Source organism: Brassica napus, chromosome C8, assembly GCF_020379485.1.
Source record: "Brassica napus cultivar Da-Ae chromosome C8, Da-Ae, whole genome shotgun sequence".
In the NCBI taxonomy this organism is placed as follows: domain Eukaryota; kingdom Viridiplantae; phylum Streptophyta; class Magnoliopsida; order Brassicales; family Brassicaceae; genus Brassica; species Brassica napus.
The window spans coordinates 25,697,113-25,707,320 of NC_063451.1; the positions used below are offsets into that span (position 1 = coordinate 25,697,113).

Genomic DNA, 10,208 nt, shown 5'->3' on the forward strand with positions numbered 1-10,208 from the left:
ACTTCAAAGTTTTGTTGGATAGGGTTCTTAAATGGTAATAAGAACTAGTGAGTGGTGACTATACATACACATAATTTTGTGAATGTGTGGTTTATACTTGTTTCCATGGAAAGCAAAACCTTTAACATGGGAGTTATTCCCCTAAATAATTAAGCTTAAAAGTATTATGTTTTCTTATAAAGAAGACGGTTTTTATTTTATTGATTTTATCTTGGTATGCTATATATTTAAGGCTCAAATTGCTTGTCGTACAAATAAAGCGAATTTAGTTGTTGCACTTTTTCTTTAATAAAAATAACTTTAGGTTGCAGACGGGAAAGAAACAAGAACGTTTGCATTATCATTGAGCTAAATTTCAATAAATATTACTGACATAGAGCTCGTAACGTAGATGAATCACATATATATCTTCATGCAATGCAGGTAGTACATACAAAAGTATTGAGCTAATGAGTTAACAACTAAAATGCGTTTATTATTAGTATGCATCATTGTTTCCTGAATTATGATTACTGTGAGTTACCATGATAATCAATTCACCGGACTTAAGGGTAAACATTTTCTAAAGCAGCCAATAGGCTCTCTTTGTTGTACTTTATGATGACACGAAGGCCCCATCCTCAATTTTTATAGTTGAATTTTTTGGTTTGCCGTTGATAAGATATAGTAAAGCAGACAGCGAATATGTATTCAACAAATTGTGAGTATTTCAATTAGAAAAAGAGAGACAATTCATGAGAAAGAAGGAAAGAAACATATATAAAAGCTTTTTCTTTGCATTATTTTGTGCTTTATGCTCCCCAACTACACCAACTCATTATATAACTCTTTGTTAAATTCATCATTTTTATACTTTAAAGGCACATAATTAATAGATAATTTCGCTTTTATAACTGTATATATATTAGACACAGCCATAACGACACAAAAGAGTGTGTTTTGTTGCTTCTTTTAACTTAATCTAGAGTTGTGAGTTTGCTCTTGTGGTAGTTTCCTTTGATCTGTTTCATTTTATTTGTGTTATTGACAAAAAATTAGAGGAAGAGGAGAGTTTGAAGGTGTTCATATCTTTGAGCTAAATTCTCCACACCAAGAGAATAATCGACTTCTAAACCACAAAAAAGCTCAAAGCTCGCATGCAACAAGGAGAAAATGAACGAGTCAAGTTCGTGGAGTATCTACAGTGCCAGAGATGGAGAGAGTGAAGGGCCATGGAGATCTTCTACGTCGATGAGTGCGATCTCCTTTGGATTCGTAGCTACGGCGATACTCGTCTCCATGTTCTTGATAATGGCCATCTTCGAGCATCTCTTCAGGCCTGAGAATTCTAGTTTTGATTCACCACATCGGATCAGACAACGGCAGAACCAGAGCATAGATGGGTCCGGTCAGTTCCAGAAACTTGCTATTCAAGCATCCATGGTAAGCAAACCAAAAAAACAAAAAGTTGTTTTAGCATTTCTCAAAAGAATTTTTGTCTTTTTTTTATAAAGCCAAAGCGCATTAACTTGCCACCGTTAGTATTAGTTCTTCTTTATCTTTTTTAAAAATAAAATAAAATTCTTTTCCGTGCAAAAAACTTTGGAAATTAAACATTTTTCAAAATAAAATAGATTGTAAAGTGAAAAGCAAGGCTCAAGTTGAACCTTTATTCTTTGTTTTCTTGCAGAATAAGCAGGAGTTAACCAATTGTGTATCATAATAACGATTAACGAGTATCTACTATCTATTGTTATGTGCTAAAGTTTTGACATTAACTATAAGGAATATGACGTGGTATAGGTTCCGGTGAACATGGCGGCGGATGTATCGATCGTGATGCCGGGAAAGAATCTGCCGTCGCACATAGCTTTGCCGGCTCCTTTACCTTGTGGAAGAGAAGGCAAGCATTCGTTGGCCTCACCACCTCTAGCATCTCTGCTAGTATAACTCGTTTTTTTTCTGACTCATTTAGTGGATTAGTGTTAAACCATGTTGATATAAATTAAAATGCATTAAAGGACAAACAAGAGATTGATCAACCAATGGAAGTTCGATATTTTTTTTTTGTTCTTTAGCTACATGCTTACGTTATCAATGTATAATTCGTTGTATAGTTAAATAACTTAACTAATATTTTGTTCATTCGTTTTTTGTTGTCATACGGCTATATAAATTAATCACTTTTCGCCAAAAAAAACTGTCTAATCCAATTTTCAAAGAAATTTTAGATATCGAGGAGAGGAGAAGCTGATGTAAAAATCTTATTCTGTTAATAAAATTTTGATTGGATTGAAAAAAGAAGAAGGAAAAACTCCAAAATGTATATATTTTTACAAAATTAAATTATCGTAGAGATTTTAAAGGCAAGGCCTAAAATATCAAAGCTTCAGTTATGTCTATAATCTCATTGTTGCATGGATGCTACAAAGTAATGTTACAAGAACTTTCTTATAGTTTGCAAATGAAATCTAAAACTTCATATAGCATCTTTGGCATTTGCTTCAGTACTTATAATGAGCACATATTTTTCCATGAGGATGAGTATGTTGACCTCAGGAAGCAGTGTGGAGCCAATCATGTGAATAACAAGCTCACATGGCAGGGCACTATAGCGAGTCTTTATTGTTATGGTTTATTCGTTTACAAAGCGCCATTACAAACAAAACTGTTTCTCTTCAGTCCTTTGAAGCTACTTGTTTCTGTAGAAGCGCTCTCCAACCAATATCACTCCTAAAGAAACCTCCAGGCCAGTTGATCTGTCCCACCGCCGTATACGCTCTTTCTCGCGCCTCTTCCAAGTCTCTACCCTTCGCCGTGACCCCAAGAACACGTCCCCCACTCGCCACAACGTTCCCTTCTGAATCAAGACCCGTTCCCGCATGGAAAACCTTCACTCCTGGAGCAACCCTCTCAGCTTCCTCAAGGTTTCCGATGATCGTTCCTTTCTCGTAAGCACCCGGATAGCCTCTGCTCGCCATTACAACCACCATTGCTGAATCTCTAGACCAGTCCAGCGACACACCCTTTAGCTCTCCTCTACAAGCCGCTAGCAAAACTTTAGCTAAGTCGGACTGGACTCTAGACGCATCATCAGTACCTGCGTTTAAACAAGAAGCTTCAAGAGTCGAACCAAGAAACTAAACCGGTTTAATCTTTTTTCCTCACCTGACATTCTGGATCTCCAAACCGGACATTGAACTCAATCAGCTTAGGCAAACCGGACTTCTTCTCAATCATGAGACCAGCAAACAGAACGCCAACGAACTTACATCCTTCTTCAGCCATTCCTTTAACAGTAGGATGGATTATACTCTCCATCACCACATCCTGCACCTCCTTGGTCAAGACAGGAGCAGGAGAATACGCTCCCATCCCTCCTGTGTTAGGACCGGTATCTCCATCTCCAACCCTCTTGTGGTCCTGAGCAGATTCTAGAGGAATGGCGTTTTCTCCATCCACAAGCGCAAAGAAGGAAGCTTCTTCTCCCTCAAGAAACTCCTCCACTATCACCTGACACCCTGCAGCACCAAACACGCCTTTCACCAGCATGGAGTCGACAGATTCGAAAGCCTCCTCTAGCTCCATGGCGACAGTGACTCCTTTCCCAGCTGCTAATCCGTCTGCTTTGATCACGATCGGTACTCCTTGTTCTTGAATGTATTCTTTAGCAGCAGTGGCATCAGAAAATGTTTTATACTGCAATCAAATTAAGTTTTCAACTGCATTAAGCTACATGAAAATGGAAATCCTTGTGTTAAGTTCAAAGCTACATAACAATAAGCTCAGTGTTCTAAAAATCGGTTTAGACAGCACCTAGGCAGAAAATCAGACCTAAACGAAACGATTTTTCTAGGATTTGTTTAAAAATTGGTCTAGGCGTTCAAATAATCGGTCTAGGCGCCTGTATAATCAATAATCCCCTATAAATGGTTTAATTGTCGCCTATCGATTTCTTGAACATTGGGTAAGCTGCTAATAAATTACTGTTCTGTAATAACCAACACATAATAGAGTCTGCTACATTTAGTCCTAGGCTAGATACACAAGACCTAGAGCTGATGTGCTTATTCAAAGCTTAGAACTTTATGGTATCTGAACAAGAACAAAGTTCACTATCCAATCAAAATAAGTTCTTTTCACAATCATCTAAAGATTTGTGCAAACCTTAGCAGTAGGGATATTGTACTTGTGGCAAAGATTCTTCATAAAGTTCTTGGAGCCTTCCAAAGCAGCAGCTTGAGAAGAAGGTCCAAAGGTGAGTATATCAGCGCTAACCAGGTCGTTAGCCAAACCGGCAACAAGAGGCACTTCAGGACCAACAACCACCAAACCCACATTATGTTTTTGACAGAAGGAGATGACAGCTGAACTGTCTGTTACGTCGAGGTCAGGTACGCAAGCGGCGTCTCCGGAGCTCGTGATGCCGGGGTTTCCAGGAGCGCATAGCACAGAGTTGCAGGAAGGAGAGCGTTTCAAGGCGTGACAGAGGGCGTGTTCTCTCCCTCCGCCGCCGATTACAAGAACTATCACTCTCTCTTCTGCAGTAACTGAAACGAAGTTAGTACACAGAATATTAAGCGAGCAAAAGGGTATTGCTGGAACTTACCAGCGCCGCCGTTACAGCCGGGAGCAACTGAAATAGAGGGCTCGGACTCTGACGTGGCGCAACGAATCCAAAGTTGGCGGCTTTGGATACGGTTGGAAAGGAAACGAGAGCGAAGGGCCTGATTGGTGGTCGAGAGCTTGAGAGGAGCAACAGAGGAAGAAGGAGAAGTAGAGGTGGCGAGACGGAGAGAGTTGAGAGATGGTTTTGGGGAGTTGTTATTGTGGGAGAAGAGATTGAAAGAAGAAGATGAAGGGTGGAGATTAGATGTACACAACGACATGTTGGAAAGTTGGAACCCAAGTTTGCAAAAGAGATGAAGAGAGACACAGAAACAGTTAAAGTTGCAGTCTTTGAGAGAGTTTTACTCAGACCAGATTCGCTCAAAAAGGGTTTAACAACTCCCTTCGTTTGTTTTTGTTCGTTTACCTTTTCCTCAGTGATTTAATTAATTATTTCTTTAGCTTTGGTATTGTCTAAATTTTTTTTTGTATGATTGAATGTAAAATATTTATATATTTGTATATGTATTTTTAAACACAACAATTTAATAGGAGAGATCTTTCAACAGTCAGTAGTGTTAACTGATAATATATATATATAAATATTTTTTATTTTACATTATAATGTCACAGATGGTGATATTAATTTATTATTTACATGTATTTTGTATTTTAAACATTTTTAGTTCTTGGTAACAAATAACTAGGTATTGGATGCTATTTTACGATAAATCACGTTAATTAAAAATATTTTTAATTCACATATAATATTTTTACGATAAAATGTTTCACATTATTTTAAAATATTTAAAAGTATATCGTATTTGGTTAGTTAAACTTTTACTATTTTGTAATAGAACTTTTGTTTTTCTATTATGAAGTTTTTTTTATAAAAGGAATATTCGTGTTTTAAATATTTATTAATTGAAAGATTGACATATTTTCCGGTTATGTGATAGTATATATGAAAATCATATTCTGGTTGTTCATTTTCTATATCCATTTTCCTAATATTTTTTTTAATCTAATATAGGACTCAAGAGTCAAAAATATAGATTGTAATCATTGTATTCAAAAGATTTGATATCTTTTTAGTTAATATGATAGTAATAAATTAGGGATACATTAAGTTAAGTAAGTTTGAATTTCATTATTGATATTATGATTATTTTAAAAATCTAATTAAGATAGAGTGCATCCAAAATTGTAATTAATATGCATAATGTATATGTCAAACAATTTCTAATTTACGTAAATTGTAATCAATTTTCAAAAAGTGTGTTATTATAGGAATATTTTGGATAAAGGTAGGCATTCAGGTTTGGTTAGGGTTTATTTGGGTTTTTTTTTTTTGTTTTCGGGGTTAAAGATTTCACCGCCATTCAGGTATTTATAAACTTTTGTTCGGTTTGGATCCTTGCGGATTTGGTTTGAATTCGGATATGTCGTTTAGATTATTAAAAAAATTAAATTCACATATACTTTAAATTTCTCAAAATGTAAAAATAAAAATAATATATAACATATAAATTCAAAATACCTAACTTAACATAAAAATTAGTTGGGGAAATTTTACTTATAGACTTTATTTGATACCATTATTCAACTTTACCACCAACCAAAGATATTTTCATAAATACCACATTCATTAATGTGTAAAAGACTAAATTACCCTAACCTAATCTTTTTCTCCATTGCGTTTTTTCTTTCTCTGTCGAGACCCATCGCCCCTCTCCGTCGAAATCGGTCTCTTTCCGTTGAGATCCATCTCTCTCCGTCGAGATCCGTCGTCTCTCTCCGTCGAGATCCGTCGTCTCTCTCCGTCGAGATCCGTCCTCTCTCTCCGTCGAGATCCGCCGTCTCTCTCTCCATTGAGATCCGTCGTCCTTCTCCGTTGAGATTTATCGTCAAAACCTCTGGCATCAGATCATCTTTGATCACTTCACAGGTTTGAGGAGATTGTAGAATCTGGTGGATTACGATTTGTTGCAATATTGAGATTCAGAATATTCATCAATCTGAAGAGGGTAAATGTTTGATTAGAGATGAGTATGCAATGTGATTTTGTGTTTTGAAATTTTATGAATTGGGTTTACGAGTTTATTAAAGACTCTGAGTATTGAGACTTTAGCACTGAAATCATTTATAAGGATTTATTAGATAATTTATAAGGGTTTGTAAAATTCAATTGTTATTTAGGGTAGAAGCTTAGTCTAAGTACTAGTCAAGAGAGAGATGACATAGTGATAGGAGTTATTTTTGGGTTCACCCCCTAGGGTGAACCTTTAGGTTCACCAACCAATAGAAAATTGTCATTTTAAATCTAGTATCTTTTAATTAAGGAAACCAAATAACTTGCAAATTATATTATTTTTTCAAAATAAAATTTAAAAATAAATAAAAATAATATATAAAAAACGAATTAAAAAAAAAAAATGTTGTCAACAAAACACTAAACCCTAAGCTCTAATACTAAACCCTAAACTCAAATCCTAAACCCTAAATCTTTGGGTAAACCCTAAATCCTTGGGTAAACCCCTAAACCCTTGGAAAAACACTAAACATGTTGTCAACAAAACACTAAACCCTAAACTCTAATCCTAAACCCTAAACCCTTGGGAAAACCTTAAACCCTTGGGTAAACCCTAAACCCTTGGGTAAACCCTAAACCCTTAGGTAAACCCTAAACCCTTGGAAAAATACTAAACATTTGGATAAATTCTAAATTATAAATCTTAAACACTAAACTCTAAATCTTAAAAATAAATATTTTTTTTAAATAATATTTTTTTAGAACTATTGTTATTTTTATTTATTTAATTTTTTATTTTTTATTTTAAAAGCATAATATAATTTGGCAAGTTATTTTGTTTCCTTAATTAAAAGATACTAGATCTAAAATGACAACTTTCTAGGGGGTGAACCTAAAGGACCCAAGAAAAAGTCTAGTGATAGTGGTTGCTAGAGAATTGTATTGTCAAGATTCTCTTGCTATAATAGTGAACCGGTAATTTCCATTCTCTTTTCAAAAAGCGAAGCTTTTGGATATTACCTTAATCTCCCTCTCTTTACGGGTGGTTCCAAAAAAGTCACATTTGTCTGTACATTTTCATGGCAGTTTATATCAATTGAGAAGAGACTACTGACTCATAAGGATTCGCATTGCAACGTAATGCCAAAAGTTTAATCTTTTGTAATGAAATTTGATAGATTCTTTGTTACCAAGTGTACTTTAGATATGAACTCTGTTATTGTGCAGTCTTCAGAAGATTTGAAGAAGGAGATTGCTTCACTTGAGTTTGAGATTCTGCGTATAGAACAGTATCTTCTCTCTCTTTACATGGCATCTTTTGATGAACAAGTTACTTCATTCTCTCCACACAATGAAACAAGCTTAGTCTCACAATCAGACCTTACTGGTGTGCTCAGCTACCATTATCAAGCATCTCTTGTGTCTGAACGTTCCTCTTCATGTCCTTGGAGTTTCCAAGCCAGCTTAAAAGCCTTTTTTACAAATGTAAGTAGAACACATTGGTCTTCAGCATTTAGCATACTTGTTTAACTGATTTGATGTTTGCAGGAGAATACAAGATATGTTTATGGTCATCACACTACCCCTAAAGATCTTCTAGGCTCATCTCACATCGTAGATGACATGGAAAACCCGAGTAGGTTCTCTGAAGAAATTTTGAGATGCATATCTTCAATGTATGTCACACTCTCCGGCAGAGCAAGAACCAGTTCTTGTCTTCAGGCTTCACCTTCATCCAAAACCAGATTTGATAGCTGGAACCCATGCCTTGGGGATAGCAAAGAAGCAAACGCTCCACGTGGTGTTGTAATAGAATCTCTGAAACTTCACCCGGATGATAGTTGTTTCAATATTTACGAACTCTTATAAATAATTTATAAGTCTTTATAATTTTTATAGCTAATTTATAAATCTTTATAAAATAAGTTATAAACTCTTAGAAATTGGTTTATGAAACCGGATAAATGACTTATAAGCTTTTCTAAATCATTTAATTGTTTCTTTTAAATTTAAATTATCCAAGAGATCATATGTGCAGTTCCAAGCTATTTTTTTACTTGAAATCAAACTCGTTTACAGTTAGTTACACAATACATGTACAACAAAAAAGAGAGAGAGGGAGATTGGCAGAAACATTATAATTGTTTATAAATCATTTATAATTGTTTATTAATCATGAGTGGATAGATAAAATCATAAGCTTTAAGATATTCTTATAACTAACTGATTAATATTTATAATTAATTTATAACCTCTTATATAAATATTTGTAAATTCTTATCATTTTCACGTAAAAATATTTATAAAATATTTTATAAATGATTTTGTAAGTTAGAAAATGTTTTATAAAACCTTATAAACTCTTTTTTCTTACTAAAAACCTATTGGAGTGAAAGTTATAACGATTCTCATTTTATAAACCCTTATGAATCATTTTATAAAGTTTTTATACATTAACTTAGAAACCTTAATAAATTAGTTTATAAACCGTAATAAATTAGTCTATAAACCTGTATATATCAGTTTACAAACCTTATAAATAATTTTATAAACCTTTATAAATTAGTTTTAAGTGTTTCTTAATTAGTTTGACTTTTATAAACCAGTTTTAAAATTCTTAAAAATCAAAAGCCAATTTTTAAAAATTATAAATCAACTTATAAACCCATGTTAAGTTAGATGAACTTCCAACCTAAAACCAATTGGTGATGATTTATTTATATTATATATTGCTTAGATCTCTTTCAAACTACATATGTGAGACACTTTATGTCTTATGACCTTTAAATTAGTTGGGGGTGTATAGAAAAATGGGTGTGCAAGCTGGGAAATTTTAATATTTTATAAATTAACAAATAAATCCTAATAAATTAGTTTATAAATTTTTATAAGTCATTTTAAAAACTCTCATAATCAACACTCTGGGTTCGAGTGGCATTTCACCCCTAACCACAACTCATCCGCTGATTTTTCAACATCAGTCGGTTCGGCTTATAGACCCTTATAAATCATTTTATGTTTTAATAAACATTTATAAGCTCTTATAAATAACATTTATAAACTCTTATAAATCAAAAGTAAATTTATAAACATTGATAAATCAACTTACAAAAGTTTATAAAAACAATTTATAAACCATTTATAAAGGTCTATAAAAAACGTTATGAGAGTTTATATTCAATTTATAAGTGGTATTATAAGAGTTATATCGGTTTAGAAATCAACTAAAAGAGTCTATAACCATTTAAAAATACTTATAAAACAATTTATAATGGTTTGTATAATAATTTAGAAGGGTTTATAAAGGTATATAAATAATTTATAAGGGTTTACAAAAACAATTTATAAAGTTCATACACCATTATAAAGGATTATGAAACAATTTATAAGGGTAAGTAAAATTATTTGTAAGAGTCTATAAACCATTTATAAAGACTTATAAAACAAGTTATAAAATCTATAAACCATGTATAAATGTTTATTAAAAAGTTATGAAAGTTTACAAATAATCTATAAGGAGTATGTGCACTATTAATAAGGGTTTATATAGGTGTAGAAACCAATTATAAGGTCTCTATATTATTTATAA

General features: G+C 33.3%; 2 pseudogenes; one reads left to right on the forward strand and one right to left on the reverse strand.

The window, feature by feature from the left end:
- Window positions 1-262: 262 nt before the first annotated feature.
- Window positions 263-2,124, forward strand: LOC106453131 (annotated as a pseudogene).
- A 320-nt stretch (window positions 2,125-2,444) lies between these two features.
- On the reverse strand, window positions 2,445-4,968 carry LOC106453130 (annotated as a pseudogene).
- Between the last annotated feature and the right edge of the window lie 5,240 nt (window positions 4,969-10,208).